Here is a 17,106-nt window from a genome sequence, read left to right as displayed (position 1 = left end):
CATTCCCACAGATTTTAGTCATCTTCACACTTAAGTACATTCTTAATCATAGTCACCACATACTAGTTCACAATTAAGCATTTAAAACCATGTTTTGAATGTAGTAACATGCCTTAGAGAATTTGCTCAATTCCTTACAAGATATGCACTCAATTTTCACTCCAATTTTCTGACTACACACCCTAATCTAGTTATATGTGAGAAGATTGATGTAAGCATGAAAACGAACACTCACATATATGTATCACAAAGAAAGCAATTTCTGGAGTTAATAAGCATGTTTAGATATGATCTCATGAATGGAATGCTACTACTTAGATGCGAGAACCAGTGACACCATATGCTCATACCAAGTTCAAACTCCACAAATTGAAACACATAACACTTAAGATTGAAGTCACGGGTTGTAATGGGGCTTGGGGTGTTTGGATAACAAAGAAGGGATATGGAAAACAAAGGTTCTTAAAGAAATAGTGAGCAAAGCACTTGAATCAACTTAGAATTCACTTTTGAATGAAAACTCAACTTTTGAACAAAAAGGGAGAATTTAGACAATTTAGGGCCATATTTGGTGTTTTGGACCCTTTCTTCAACATTCAACACTTAATCACTCATTCTTTCATCTTTTCAAGCTCTTTTTCCTTTCTTTCTTTCTTTTCTTTTCTGTTTTTCTTTTTCATACGTTTTTCACAGCTTTTTCTTTTCTTTTGAATCTCAAAACATACATAAACACTTGAGAACAAACATTCTCTCCCCCACACTCATTTTCTTTCATAATGTAACTCAAAGGGAATTCATTTAAGTCATGCTCACTATCTTTTAAGAACAAGGGTGTGGACTGTCCTAAACTAGGCTAGGTGAGGATAATGTGGGTTAACAAAGAATAAAGGCTAAACAAGGCTCAACGGGGTTAACTTAAACATATAATGAAGTGGGATACACGGCAATTTGGCTTTGGTGGTGGTCACTACACAACTTCTTCTTGAATATGTGCTATGCAAATCAATAACATGCTTCGAATGAAATGGGCATGAGTTCTAGCATTTGGAACTATATGATGAAACGCCTTCTAAGTAGTAACCAAGCAAAGAATAATGAGACCAAGCAACGACTTTAGAAAACAATAATGCACAGATTTTAACTCTCCAAATAACGTTTAGGCTCAAGTCTCACAAGGTTGTAGCGTTTGTTTGAGTTCCTTCCTTCAAGCATGTTACAAAAACGAATTTTTCTTTTATGATTGCATGTGAAGTCATACATTATAACCATAACCAAGCATATACCAAGAGTAAATCAAACTTTTCTCCATGTTTATAACTATTTTTAACAGTCATGCAATTACAAACCAAATCCTCATCATTGTGTTGGAAGGTACCCTAAGACACAAACACACAAAAACGACTCAAAACACTCTTTTTAGGCTTTTCAAAACATGTTTTTCAAATTTTTATGTGATTTTCGGAGTTATAAAGCAAAACATACTAAAACACTCTAAAACAGCTTAAAAATACCTTAAAACAGCAAGGAACAACACTTGAAGTTATGGGTGATAAAATCCCACGAATTTGCATCAAATATACTTAGTTACCCCCCCCCCCCCCAACACTTAAATCAAACATTGTCCTCAATGTTTTAAGCATAGATTCACACAAAACATAAGTAAACACATAAACAGCAACTAAACATACTAAACATGGGAGAATGTAACTAACAAAGAGAAGAGTTTAGGGACGCAAATCTGGTTATGGAGTGTAAATTCCATCTTCTCCTTGGTGATTGCATTGAGGCTTGATCTTGGTGATTCCACAGGCTTAATCTTGAACTGGGCTGGAGGATTCTTTTGGTTTCCTCTAATCGTTGATTTTCCACAGGCTTAATCTTGAACTGGGCTGGAGGATTCTTTTGTTCAATCTTTCCAATTCGTATTGAAGAGGGTTAGAGGATAACTCAGCATATGCAGTTGTTGCGCTTGTCTCCACATGCTTCAATGTATCATTTTCACTTGCCTTAGCTGTTCTCCAAGCAGATGTGGTCCCTTCTCTGGAAGTGTATCAACCGTTGAAGATGACTACTCGAGAGCAACGCTAGGTAAGCAACCAGGGAATAGATTCCAGGTAGTCGGTTCCAAATCGGAAGACTGACTCCAAGTGCCGGCTGATTGCTCTCTTTCACTTTGCTATGCAAGTAAGAACAAGGACAAAGGAAAAGACAGGGAAAGAGCATGATATGAGATACCTTTGCTTTCGCCCTTGATGATATGAGATACTTTTGCTTTTGAAGAAGCGGCGAATGAATCAGCACATGTATTTGTTGTGCTTGTCTCCACATGCTTCGATCTACCATTTCCTCCTGCCTCATCTGTACTCCAGGCATCTGGTATCTTCTTTGGGGAAGAAGAAAAATTGAGTATTTCGAGAGGCTTTGCTGGGAGTGCGCCCTCAGAGGTGAGGAAGAGTTGGGCATTTTTTTTTTTGCAGGTCTGCCTTGCCATAAAAGATGAAGGTCGACATATATAGGGATTTCCCAATAGCAAGTGGTGGTACTGTTCCTTTACCATTGTCGACAAAAGTTTTGATCCAGCAAATCCGGCTTTTTGAAATTCAAAGAGTGATGACTCTTCGATCCTTGAATAAGCGGCCCAGCTTTTGAGGTTCGGAGGGTGTTACCTCTTTGATTTCTGAACAAACGCTTCTTCGATTTTTGAGCAAGCGTCTCTTCGATTTCTGAACAAACGCTTCTTCGATTTTTGAGCAAGCGTCTCTTCGATTTCTGAATGAACAACCCTGTTCCTCCTTCTTTTTTTTTTTATAGACCTCCACGCGTTTTCAACTTTGTCAGAGATCTTTTGACAAAGTTGCACGTTTTATCTGAAAAGCCGAGATTGTGTCTGAAGAATGTTGACGAACTTTACGCAGGAAAATCTGGCTTTACGCAGGAAAATCCGGCTTTTTGAATCGGTGGTTGTGTCGGCTCTCCTTTTTATAGAGGTATCGATCACCTCCAACATGCACACTTTGAAGGTTGCCCATTCGTGAAAATCGTCTCCGGCCCTTTGAGATTTTACTCCATCCAACCCTTCTCTTTTAACATCTTTGAAAATGGCTAACCCATCTAACATTTGCTTAGATTTGAGTCTCAGCAGTGATCCGGGTGCGACGCGTCCAGTTAATGTATGGTGCCCGTCTTTCTTATCTTCTAATGGCCCTTTTACAGGTGAAGACTCCGTGATGAAGGTCGACATATATAGGGATTTCCCAATAGCACGCGTTATGAATGTGACACACAAATTAAACCCTATTTGTGACAATTGTAGTAATGATGTCAGTAGGGATCGTTCTAACCGGGGATTAACTAAGGGTGCTAATCTAATACAAATTGACTTTAAAACACAAAAACTAAACTTAAAGACTCTTAACAAGACTACTATGACTCAAAACAGATTTGAAACACTCAAACTGCCTAAAACAATCAAATTGACTCAAACAGAAACTAGAACTTGATTTGGACGAATTTGAAAGTGTTTATGACTCCAAATGCTTAAAGACACAAAATAAAACAGATTTGAATGACTAAGACTCAACAAAATAAAGGGGGATTGAGGTTTTGACGAATTTGAAAACAAAACTTAAAACTTTGTAAAACGAACAGATTTTAAAACGAATTTGGATTTAATGAATGGAATGAAGGCTAGCTAAGGGGTTCATCTCCACACATGTTATACTTGCATATAAAACGATTTCCAATTGCTTTTCAATAAACCATGATTCTCAACGCCCCAGATTAACCGTGAATTGCACTAATTAACCCTCAGATTTTCCTAACGTTATTGAATTGGATGATTGCATACGACAACCCAAAACATTCCCCACAAGTCCCCTACATGATTGCATAATAGAGATACAAGCAAGAATCATTAAGTTCTTTGAAAACCATAAGCATTGACGAAGCACTTGTTACTATGATTGCATGAAACTTATGCCAAGAATTTACTTAACGCGATTGAGATCATCAACCTTTACTACTTGTGAATATAATTCCATAACGATTAGGTGAAATTTCCTTATATCCTAGCATCCAATTTATGCATGATAATTAAGCGTGCACTCTCAACCAACACACACAAATCAATGTAATTCACATAGATAAGTAAATTGAATTCACAACTTATGAAACGCAATTAGAAGTAATCAAATCATATCGCAAGCATAAACATGTATTTCGAATCCCCCCTAGCCAAGGGGGGGTTTAGTTCCTCATACGTACAAGACAAAGATAAGTAAATTTAACCATTGAAATCAAGGAGAGGAAACACCTAAAAATTCCAACAACTCAAACTTGAATTGTATGAACGTTTAGGCCTCTTCTCCTCCTCTTTGTTGTGGCACAAGGTCTAAGGAAAGGTTTTGGGGTGGTGTTTGTATGTGGAATGGAGTGGGGAGTGGTTGGAGTTGGAAGGGGCATGCACGGCTTTGAAAGGGAAGTGCTGGAATGCAAGGTTATGCACGGCAAAGGCCTCCCTTTGGTGTGAAGTGTGTATGGTTTTTATAGGGAGAGAATGGATGGGAGAGCATGTGAATGACAGCTAGGAGGGAATGATTAAAGAGGGAATGCATGTGGAAGTGTGGCTGATTGTTTTATGAAGGGGGAAAGCTGGAAATGGGATGGGAGTGCACGGCACACCAAGGATGTGCTGGAAATAAATGTGAAAGCCACGGCAAAGGATTTTTTGGGTGCATGTGGCTGAATTATTTGTTGGGAAAGCATGTAAGTGAATGATTAAAGATGCATGTGGATTAAAGAGGGAATATGGAAGAGAATGTGCTACAATGATGAAGTGGGAAAGCTGGAAATGCAAGGGGAGGCCACGGCAAGGTGTGGATGGTGCTGGAATTGGTAGGTTATGCACGGGTTAGGATGGTTTTTAGGAAGAGAATGGGCTAGGCCCTTTGTTTTATGTCCTAAAGTGCATACAAGGCCTTCAATTTCGTCCAACACTTTGGCTCCAAGCATAAGTTATCCATCCTTAGCCCAAAAGTGCTCCAAAAGGCTCCAAAATGCACTTCTTTGCTCCTTTAGCCCTTAGAACCTGAAAACATACGAAAATAACTTAAAAGACTTAAAGAACTAAGAAATAACAACGTAAATGCACAAGAACAAGCCAACTAAGTTGCCTAAATATTCTCCTATCAACACGAGCATTTCATTACTCTAGTAAAGGATCATTGCGTTGCGATAGTACTTTAAAAGCCTCTCCGGGTCTCCGACTCTCTTGAAATGGGTGAAATGTGGCACATTATACTTGCGCGAGGACTCTGTCTACTCGATGTCGTTCATGAAAGGTGACTTGCTCATGGTGGTTACACCTCGTCGAAGCGTCTCATAAATGGTTTCTATGAATTTGCCTCTGCTAGACAGTCAAGCTTCCGGCTACCATCAGTCGTGACCTGGTGGTCTAGGTTACTATTTCATGTGCTTGGCTCGTCCATGTTGCGGTTGCGATGCATGTGGTTTGTTTTTACCAAGCGAGCGAGCTGTTTGTGGTTACACTGAGCGCAGGCTGCCGGTTGAACTTGAGCCAGATTAAGTGATTGCTTCTATCCATTCGTCATACTGCTTGCTCCAATGTGAAGTGGATGATACTCCTTGCGAGCCTAATCATAAATGAACATTTGCCTAGAAAGTTGTCCATGTTAATCATCAGAGTGTAGCCCCAACTGTGAATGTATGATTGCCCGTGGGGCTAATCAGGAGTGCAAATTCCTCCACGTGCTAAGACGAGAGTATACGTTATCCCGAGGGCCCATGCAGGAGCGTACACTGCCAGAATGCTCGTCCGTGGGTAGTCGAGGGGCTGTTTGCCGGGACGTTGCTAAAGAGGGATGTTGTCTGCTCTTATCTAGCTTTGGGTGACCTCATCTAGGGCGTGCTGCAAAAGCTGATTCACCAAGGTCGTCTGCTGCCCGAAGGCGCTTGTCAACTCTATAACCTGTTAGGACAAGTGTTGTTCGTCGTTTGGAGTAGAAAACCTTGGATAATATGCGTCTCCTTGAGTGGTGGAAGTGTAATGGGCTATGGGTGCTGCATTCGATCCAATAACGACTAAATCTGCAGAAAAACGGGTTGAACCGGTCTTGGACTAATTTGGATCGCTTGCTGGTCCACGGGAGTAGGGTTGGCCACAGAAGTGGGTTTGGTTACATGCAGGGCGTATGGGGGTAGAGCCGTGCTAGGCGCATGTTGGGTTTGGGCCCTGGTCCTTTTTGGCGCGGCATGGACCAGCTCGGATTGGGCTAGATTTGGTGCCTCTTGTGCATGGCCAAGGCGACGTGGCCTGCTGGATGGGTGGCTTGGGCCTGGCCTACTAGGCTGCTTGGCTGGCAGTAGCTGCAAGAGATTGGGCCGTTACACGCTTCATTACGTCTAGCTACCTTATGGTGTGGGATTGGGTCTGTTGTTGCAAGGTGGCAAAGGCCTGGACTCACTGCTACATGGCATCTTGTTCATCGTGGACTAGGGATGCACCCTAGGCCAGGTCACGATCTCCATCGTCTGGTCTGTATCCTTGAACGTAGGAAATTTCGTTCGTCGTGGTTTCTAATTTCCCGTCATTATATTTCTTTCCCAAAAAAATTCAAAGAATTTATAATAAAATTCTATAGAAAGGTACATGTGGGAAAATCTACGAACGGACGAAAAATTAGATATGTTGAATGCGAGAGTCTTCTTCAAGTGTTTGAATCAGGCTCTCAATGAAAGCACCAATTTGTCAATGCAACTTTTCGTCGTCTTCAATCTTGGCGAAAATGCACCTGCAAAGCAATCAACACCTTCGATTAAAGACCAAAAGCCTCAGGCGCCCACAACGAGGGGGAGGGGATTTGACCAATGGATCTCTTATGCCTACATTAGTCTCTCTTAAAAGAGTGAGTGTCTAAGGTTTTCTGTGTATAAAAAAGGCGTCCCATTTTTTTATAGATAATTGGGGTATTTATAGGGGAGGTGGCCGGCCATTAGGGTTGATTATGTAAGAATATTTCCAAGAAATTGTGTAAATAATCTTGGAAATAAAGGTAAGTATTCCTAATTAAATATAATTGGGATTATTTACTTGATAAGGTTTGTCTTCAATTGGGAATATATTTATGATAGAATTTAGGGACAATCCTATCATTAAATACCTTTGACTTTTTCCACAAGCAGTGGAGCTCTGAGCAGTCATAGCATGCTGCTTGCATGTCTTATGATGCTAAGCTATGTGTGAGATGCCCTGCTCATTTAATAAGGACAATCTTGTCTTTTTTGGCTAAAAGTCCACATGTCACCTCCAAGATTTTTGGGATTATTTTTGGCTCCACAGTTCTGAATCCAACTTTCATATTCCTGCAATTGGTCAAGCTTCTTTCTCATGGATGTGATTAATTTGTCGCAAGTCCATGCAACTCCTTATTTCCTATTTGAATCCTCTTATTTCCTCTCTAAGAATTATCACCCTCAACAGTTAGTGACTCCACCTCACGAGTTCGAGCAAGCAGACGCTGACCTATTTTGAAAACGGAACTCACACACTGAATGCTGAAGGCTAAAGAGTCATGGACAACTAGTTCATAAGTCTTTTTTGATAACCCCCTCTAAGATTTTGACTTCGTTAACTTCACTTTCTCCAAAAACCCGCCACTCCTTCCCTCCCTTTTGCCCAAAATGCATTACCCCCTCCAATTAAAATTAATTGTTAATTTAATTGTTATCAAGTGGGGGCATTGGGGATGCAAAAAGCTAGACACATTTTAATTGTCTACCTATTTTTTTAATTATAGTTTAATTAGGGTTGGTTGGAATGCAAAAGTATACAATTTTTTTGCCGAGGATAGCTACACTGAGTAGGGGCACCCACCCCCCTAAGCCTATACTAGCACCGTCCTTGTCTACCACCCCCATCTTATTTAACATGTGTTACGAGGAAAAGAGAGGAAAAAAAATAGAAAAATGAGAATAAAACTGCATGAAAACAATTATTCAAGGACGAAACGCCTAAGATATGGTCATGCAAAAACAGTTTCCATCGTCAAATATCAGGCAAAACGGATCATAGACAATAACAAAAACTAAAATCCGATTTCTGACAGATACGAAAAATACCATAAAATTCCAAACCCACGTCCAAACCCTTACCATCTCCCTGGGCCTTACACTCCACCAAATCATACAACTAAAGAAAAGGAATAGTGTAGAACTGTAGTAAAGGTATGGGTTTACACTATCTCAATACACCAACTCTACCCTCTATTATAAAGACAGGCCCCCGAATGGTACGTGTGAACCGTGCGAGTGGGTCTTATCTCTGCAGACGGTCCATAGCAATGGTACAAATAACATCACTATACGGTTATGGGATGCTTTCATGTTTCATGTATGAGTAATGTTAGGTAAACAAATTTTGTAGATCACATTTGCAAATCATGTTATGTGTCAGCAATAAAAAATAAGTGTGTTAATCAACATTTAAGTAATAATATAATCATCAACAATTACGTTACACGGTTTAAATTGATGGTCTCCCTTGCATTACCATTCAAGTATATGATATCCAAAATTGATAATTTGGTACGTAATTAATAATTTCCTAGATTTTAGTAAACACATGATTCGATATGACTTGGTACCATACCAATTTATTATCATTCATGTTAAGTAAACATGTCATTCGTGCCATAAACACGTTGCTTCACCAAGCAGTTGTTGTCCTCTAGTTGATGATGTTAGTTGGCTTTGGTGCTCTAAATAATTTCAATGTTCCTCTTTTATTCTCATGCAATCCATTTTTTCCTTCATTTTAAGATTGAGTCAATCGAAGCATAGTTAACAGACAAAAACAAATTGTGCACAAGGACAAAATGAATGGATTAGTAGTTAAGTGTTGATAAACATATTCATTTTCTATTAGTGACAAATTATTTAATTTACAAAATTTTATTTACAAATTTAGTCTTTCTAGCATTACGCACAAAACCACTTCCCTATAAACTATAGGATACAAGAATTCGTGTATAAATCTTTTGCACACTCAACATGTACACATACTTCAGAAAAACTTTTAGTTTACTTAAAAACATGTTGCCTTATCAGAATATTGAAGAAGCAGAAGAAGCCCTTAGTAGGGCTCTAAGTTTTGCAGAGAAGCTATGGTTCAATTACTCAGTTAAAAAACCAGATCACATCCTCCGTTTCCATAACATTATCTTCCTGATGTTGTTTTACACCTTGGCGCCTCTGCCGTACGTGTTCATCGGCTTCGGCAGGTTCAAGAACATGGACAAGTACAAAAATTTAGCCAAGAGTGAAGGACTCCTTCTTCGACATGTTCAAGTGCTACAAAGATGTCATGCAAACCTTCCTTGTTGTTGGTCCTCTGCAAGTGATTTCATCCCCCACAGTCCATGTAATTTTATAGGGAACAGAATCCTATCTGAATCTTCTTTGTTCAATGAACGGCTAAGATGAATTGATTCCTATAATCCTCACAAAGAGGATCCGGAAAGGATCTTCATCCATTTTATGGTACCTTAAAAAGAAATGGGAAGTCCTGCGTAAACACTGAAATACAGTTACGTTGAGTAACAAGCCATCACATAACTTGTTATATTAAGATAATGATATTTAGATACATAAAAATGAATGCACTCTTTGATAAATGTGAGACATATCATTATAGTATTAAAAATTTAAAACAACGTATAATCGTCTGTAATAATATTAAATCTTGGGAAACGGAAATCTGATTTTCTGCAATCTTGTTGGGTGTAATTGCAGCGGATAGGGATACGGACGAGTCTGCCATTGCCGCCCTTGTCGCAAGTATTTGTGCAAATCATCGTGTATTTCATTGTAGAAGATTTTTCAAATTATTGGATCCATTGGATGCTCCACTGTAAATGGGCCTACGAGAAGATCCAACGGGTCCACCATAAATATACTGCTCCCATTGGGCTTGCAGTACCATATGCTCATTGGGCCGAGATTTTGATTCTGGGCCTTCCAGCATTCATCGGCCCAACTTTGGTTCCTTGTCACATTACCACCTACTGGTTATGGTTCGGTTTGCGGCAGTTGGAAGTAATCGAAACTCATAGCGGGTAAGTATATTAACCATTATCAACTTTAACACCGTCACATTATACTATAATATGTCATAAAGTATAAATTCATCCTCGCATGTACAATCTTCTATCGAGTAGTACCACCTCGTGGTAGTTCGACTAGAAACAAAGACTTCCCGTCTTTACTTTGTGTTTTAGTTGTACTCATCTGCATTTAAAGTGAAATGTCTTATATTCGATTCTTCCGTATATACTATTATTCAGGTACAGTTTCCCTTGGAGTCCCACAAAATTTATCCCATTTTATGGAGGTGCAGAGTACCATGACTACCATTACTACGTCGGAGGACGTAGCAAAAGCAACTTGCATCAGTTTTCACCTACCACGATTCCATCTAAGGGACCCACAAGGTTTTTTTTTTTTCCTTTTTTTTTACACCCTTTTTCTTTTCATATTTAGCATTTACCCCTATCTAATTTTGACTATTTAAATGGTGGCACTTGAAAATTAATTAGTCGAAATTTCGTAGCACTAATGCAACAAATTGTCTAAACTTTCAGGGATACTGGTCTCACAAACAACTACTTGAGAAGCCAAAACTGTAATGCTCATATATTTTAGCCAAAGATGAAAAGTTAAGAAGATTTAAGAATAGTAGCATTGTTGTTGTTGTATGATGTTTTTTAAAAGGCACTCATTTCAATGTTATGATTCTTCACGGATATGACTCTATATAAGGAGAGATTTTTCTGTGTGATGGGAACACGAGTTGGGACACCATGTGTCACTATACAAATAGTGGGATATGTGTGTTAAAATGTTAATAACTTTAAAAATAAAATTTTATACCACTTATATAAAAATACGTGGTGTATCACTCGTGTTCTGATCACAATAAAAAATTTCTCTTATATAGGAGCATTCCGTGTATGATCACAACAAACAAAAAAGAAAAGAGTAAAAGCAATAATACCAATATCCTTTCCTTCCTCTCTTTACCTGCAATCCTTTTGTGCTATAGTTACGAAAATAAACAGTGTGATACATTGCGCCCATTTCGCTCCTGTCACAAGCAAAGGTTATATCTCTCACTTTTGCCTATTTATAACATGCTATCAGCACGACTCTTTAACCCTAGCCAGTTCTGATTTCCCTTCGCTGAAAAATGCTTCCTCCAAGATCTTATTGTTCTTCTTCCTCCTCTGCCTCACCTGCTTGATGTACTGATTGATGTTTTCCTTCTTCGTGCTAGAATATGTTTAGTATAATGGCACAAGTAAGGGTGTCGAATCCACAGGGACTAATTGGACCTATACAACTACTTGTTTTGCAAGAACTCTATAAGAGAAATAAAACTAATCAATTTAGGCAGATTTGTTGTTGTAACTTGAAAGCACAAGAAAATGAAGTAGACACAAATAAATGAATCAACAATTAATAAAATGAGATAGCACAAATGGAGATGAAGCTAGGGATTCGGTTTCACCATTGCTAAGCCAAGTCCATGCTTGTTAAGTCAGATTATACTCATCCATCTACCTATTTCTTGGGTTTGTTTCACTTAGATATGATCAACCATATGATGTGTGGATTTGATCAAATGTTCCTAATCATGAACCTAAGTGTGATGTGCAACTTTGGTCCCTAATCAAGAACATGACACGCACAAGAAACTTTCATAAAACCAAAGGAAACACTCGGCAGGTTGTTTGCAAAGCATTCCCTTCATTCATTCACATATCCACCAAGAGTATGCATGATGTGTGCTTTACTCTTGACTAAACAACCTGTGGTTAAATCAAATGGTGATCAAACATTAAAATCAACACACAAAGTCACAATTAAATCAGAGAATGAAACAAGAAATAGATGGATCAACTGAGCATTCTGAAATAACTACATGGCAATCTTGCAAGGCTACATCGAATCCCTAGAAAGAGATTAGTTACACTTCAAGTTTACAGAATGTTTGATATAAAAATATACAACATGAATGAACATAGAATTAAGGAGAAAGAACCCTTGAAGCAAAACTGATGTCGAAATCCCTTAAGAGTTGCCTTCGGGGTGGTGCTCCAAGTGTGTTGTAAAGGAAGGTGGAGCGGCTAAGGTTGAATGGTTTCTGCGAATGGGAGAGTGGATGAAATGAAACCGAGAAGAAGTTGTGTAGAAATGGAAGGGGATTTGCGGCAAAGGGGATGTGTTTGTGGTATCTTATGTATGAAAATGAGATGTGTTTAGGTAATGGGAATGCAAGGGTATTTATAGGAGGAGTGGAGGTGTATATGGCTGTTTGTTTAAGGTGTTTGTGTGGAGGAATGATGGAAAAACAGCTAGGACAACATGTGAAAGCTGGAATTGCATGTGAAGATGCTGGAATTTCAATGTGAAGTGCACGGCATGGGTGTTTTGGTGCATGTGTTGGCTGTTTTGTTTGTTGGTTAAAGCTTGTGTTTGCATGTGAATGTTGTTTGTGTGAAGTGTGTGTGAATGCATGTGGATTAAAGAGTGAATGGTGGCTGAAATAATGATGGAAAACAGCTAGGAGAAGTATGGAATACATGTGAAATGTAAAGGGAAAAGCTGGAAATGGCTAGGAAGGTCACGGCATAGACTTCTTTGGTGCAGAAATGGGTGTTGTTTGCATGTGAATTGAAGTTAGGGTGAATGATGATGAATAGATGTGGATTAAAGAATGAATGGTGGTGTAATGATGAAGTGTGATGGCTGAAAATGGCAAGGGAAATGCATGTGTTTGCACGGCAAAGAGGGAATGTTGGTGTTTTTGTGTTGGTTTGAATGGTTTAATTAATGGGAGTGCATGTTTGAATGATTAAAGTGCATGTGGGTGAATATGTGGCTGATTTATGAAAGGAATGCATGTGTTGATGAAGTGGAATGACAACTAGGTTATGAGGGGAATGCATGTGATGCATGGCAAGGTTTTAGAATGGGCTTAAAATAGGGTTGTTTTTGATGGAATGGATGGTTCTTTGCATGGCTATAAGGGAGAGAATAAGAGAGAATGGGCTAGGCCCTTTGTTATATGTCCTAAATTGCATAAATGGCCTTCAATTTCGTCCATCCTTTTGGCTCCATGGATAAGCTATCCAATCCATGCCCAAAAATGCTCCAAATAGCCTCAAAATGCACTTTCTTGCTCCCTAAGCCCTTAGAACCTGAAAACACACAAAAGAAGCATAAAGAACTAAAATAACTAAAGAAACATAACGTAAATGTACGAGAACAAGCCATTTAAGTCGCATGAATATGCTCCTATCAAATACCCCCACACTTAGCTTTTGCTAGTCCTCGAGCAAAATAGAAAAACAAAACAAAACAACAAAAGAACACGAAACTAGACAAAACGAACAAAACACCACCTACACCTTCCAACAATCGTCTCACGGATTTCCAATGCACATGACAAGTTAAAAATCATTATTCCCACAGATTTTGGCCATCTTTACACTTAAGTACATTCTTAATCATAGTCACCACATACTAGTTCACAATTAAGCATTTAAAACCATGATTTGAATGTAGTAACATGCTTTAGAGAATTTACTCAATTCCTTACTAGAATGCACTCTATTTTCACACAGATTTTCTGACTACACACCCTACACTAGTTATATGTGAGAGATTGATGTAAACATGAAAGACTAGTATCTCACATATGTTATAACAAAGAAAGCATTTTCTGGATTTACGATAATGACATGAATATGATCTCATGAATGGAATGCTACTACTTAGAATGAGAACCAGTGATTCCATAAGCTCATATCAAATCCAAACTCCACATTATTGAACACATAACGATCAAGATAGAAGTCAAAGGGGTGTAACGGGCTAGGGTATTGGCTAACAATGAAAGGTGAAGGATAAACAAACATTCTTAAAGCAATAGTGAGCAAAGTATTGAATTAGGCACTTAGAATTCCCTTAGAGCGCGGAAAACAACTTTTAGACTAATAGGGGAGATTCAAACAACTCTTATTTTTCTTTTCTTTTTCATATTTTTCAAATTTTTTTTTTCTTCTTTTTTTTTTTTTTTTTTAGCCGTGCCTATGGCACAACAACTCTCATCAATAATCCTTCCCCCACACTTATTTTCTGCAACATATTAATCAAAAGGAATTCATTTTCCGTCATGCTTACTATGCTTTAAGAACAAAGGCATGGATGGTCCTATTCTAGGCTAGGTAAGGATAACATGGGTTAACAAAGAACATAGGCTAAACAAGGCTCAAAGGGGTTAAAACTTACAACAAATACGAAATATGGGAAGTAAGGCTATTTGGCTATGGTGGCAACTACACAACTTTATCTTGATATATGTTATGCAATTCAATGCTTTGAATGAAATGGATATAAGTTCTAGCATTTAGTTCTAGCATGATACAATTGCATTCTAAGTAGCAACCAAGCAAGGAATAATGAGATCATGCAACAACTTTAGAAAACAAAGAATCACAGAAAATAACTCTCCAAAGAATGTTTAGGCTCAAGTCTCACAAGGTTGTAGCGTTTGTTTGAGTTCCTTCCTTCAAGCATGTTACAAAAACGAATTTTTCTTTTATGATTGCATGTGAAGTCATACATTATAACCATAACCAAGCATATACCAAGAGTAAATCAAACTTTCATCCATGTTTATAACTCTTTTTAACCGTCATGCAATTACAAACCAAATCCTTATCATTGTGTTGGAAGGTACCCTAAGACACAAACACACAAAAACGACTCAAAACACTCTTTTTAGGCTTTTCAAAACATTTTTTTCAAATTTTTATGTGATTTTCGGAGTTATAAAACAAAACACACTAAAACACTCTAAAACAATTTAAAAACACCTTAAAATAGCAAGGAACAACATTTGAAGTTATGGGTGATAAAATCCCACGAATTTGCATTAACAACATTAGTTACCCCCCCCCCAACACTTAAATCAAACATTGTCCTCAATGTTTTAAGCATAGATTCACACAAAACATAAGTAAACACACAAAAAGCACTTAAACATACTAAACATGGCAAAATGTAATTAACAAAGAGAAGAGTTTAGGGACGCAAATCTGGTTATGGAGTGTAAATTCCCTCTTCTCCTTGGTGATTGCATTGAGGCTTTGATCTTTGTGATTCCACAGACTTACTCTTGAACTGGTTTCCGCCCATCGTTGATTTTCCTTTGTGCTACTCTTGAACTGGGCAGCAGGATTCTTTTGGTCTTCCCCGAAGGTCTGAGCTTCCTCCTTTTATCTGTTTCTTTGTTCAATCTTCGCAGAAGTGGTCCCTTCTCTGGAAGTGTATCAACCGTTGAAGATGACTACTTGAGATCAACGCTAGGTAAGCAATCAGGAATAGATTCCAGGCATTTGGCTCCAGAACAGAAGACTGACTCCAAGTGCCGGCTGATTGCTTCTTTCACTTTGCCATGCGAGTAAGAACAAGGACAAAGAAAAAGACAGGGAAAGAGCATGATATGAGATACTTTTGCTTTTGACCTTGATGATATGAGATACCTTTGCTTTTGAAGAAGCGGTGAATGAATCAGCACACTTCAATCCGCCGTTTCCTCCTAGGTCATCTGTACTCCAGGCATCTGGTATCATCTTTGGGGAAGAAGAAAGAATTGAGTATTTCGAAAGGCTTTGCTGGGAGTGCGCTGATGCTAACTAATTAAGCACACAAATTAAAACCCTCTTGTGACAATTGTAGTAAAGATGCAAGTAGGGATCGTTCTAGACCGGGGATTAGGAGGGATTACTAAATCACTTGGAAACTGACTCAAAAATGTAAAACAAACGTTAAAAACACTAAACGAGACTCAAAGAATACAAAACACTTATAAACGCAAACTAAGACACTTTCTAACTAAATTAGACACTAAAGTAAAGGGGGATTGAGGTTTTGACGAAATTAAACTAAATGCACAGATTGTAATTTAAAGGCAGAATGTAAATATGAATGTGATGAAAATATGGATGAATGCTAGCTAGAAGGTTCTTCTCCACACATGTTACACTTGCATACAAGATGATTTTCAGTTGGTCTTTCGATGAATTATAAATACTCAACGCCCCAGATTAACCGTGAATTGCACTAATTAACCCTCAGTTTTTCCACAAGTGATTAAGTTGGATGATTGCATACGACAACTCAAAACATTCCCTACAAGTTCCCTACATGAATTGCATAATAGAGATACAAGCAAGAATCATTAAGTTCTATGAAAAACATAAGCATTGACGAAGCATTCATTACTATGAATTGCATGAAACTTATGCTAAGAATTCATTCAACGCGATCGTTTTCAAGCGACCTTCACTACTTGTGATTATAAGATTGTAACTATTAGGTGAAACTCCCTCATAATCTAGCATCATATTCATGCATGAAAACTAAGCGTGCACTCTCAATCAACATACACAAATAAGTTATCAATCAAATAGATGAACGAATTGAATTCACCATTCATGAAATTCCAACCAAATGTATTCAAATCATATTGCAAGCATAAACATGGTTTCGAATCACCCCCTAACTAAATAGGGGTTTAGCCTCTCATGTTCACAAAAAGAGAAATACAATTGAATTTAAACATAAAGCACAAAGGATTGATTACACCTAGAACGCCCAACGAATCCACTTGAATTGGTGCGCGTCGAAGCTCCTCTTCCCTCTTCTCCTTGCTGCAGCAGATTGGTTGTGGGTGGTTTTTTGGATGTGTTTCTGGTTTAGGGATGGTTTAATGGTGGTTTAATGGTGCGGCAAGGTTGTGTGGTGGTGTAGGAAGGTGTGTAAAGTGGTGGAGAGTGGTGGAATGGCTGCGGCAGTGATGGAGGAAGGCTGGAAATTGGCTAGGATGGAATGGATATGCACGGATTATGGAAGGAAAATGGAAGAAAAATGTAGATCGTGGCTGCGGCTGTTTGTGAATTAGGTTATGGGTGTGGAAAGTGTATGGATCCATCCGAGGGGAATGGGAGTGCACGGATTATGGAA

General features: G+C 38.5%; 1 pseudogene; it reads left to right on the top strand.

The window, feature by feature from the left end:
• Positions 1 to 9,108: 9,108 nt before the first annotated feature.
• Positions 9,109 to 10,700, top strand: LOC137733199 (methylsterol monooxygenase 1-2-like; annotated as a pseudogene).
• Positions 10,701 to 17,106: the final 6,406 nt, after the last annotated feature.

This window comes from Pyrus communis, chromosome 5 (genome assembly GCF_963583255.1).
Source record: "Pyrus communis chromosome 5, drPyrComm1.1, whole genome shotgun sequence".
NCBI classification, from domain to species: domain Eukaryota; kingdom Viridiplantae; phylum Streptophyta; class Magnoliopsida; order Rosales; family Rosaceae; genus Pyrus; species Pyrus communis.
Note: the sequence above shows the minus strand (reverse complement) of the source record. Positions and strands in the feature narration are given on the sequence as shown.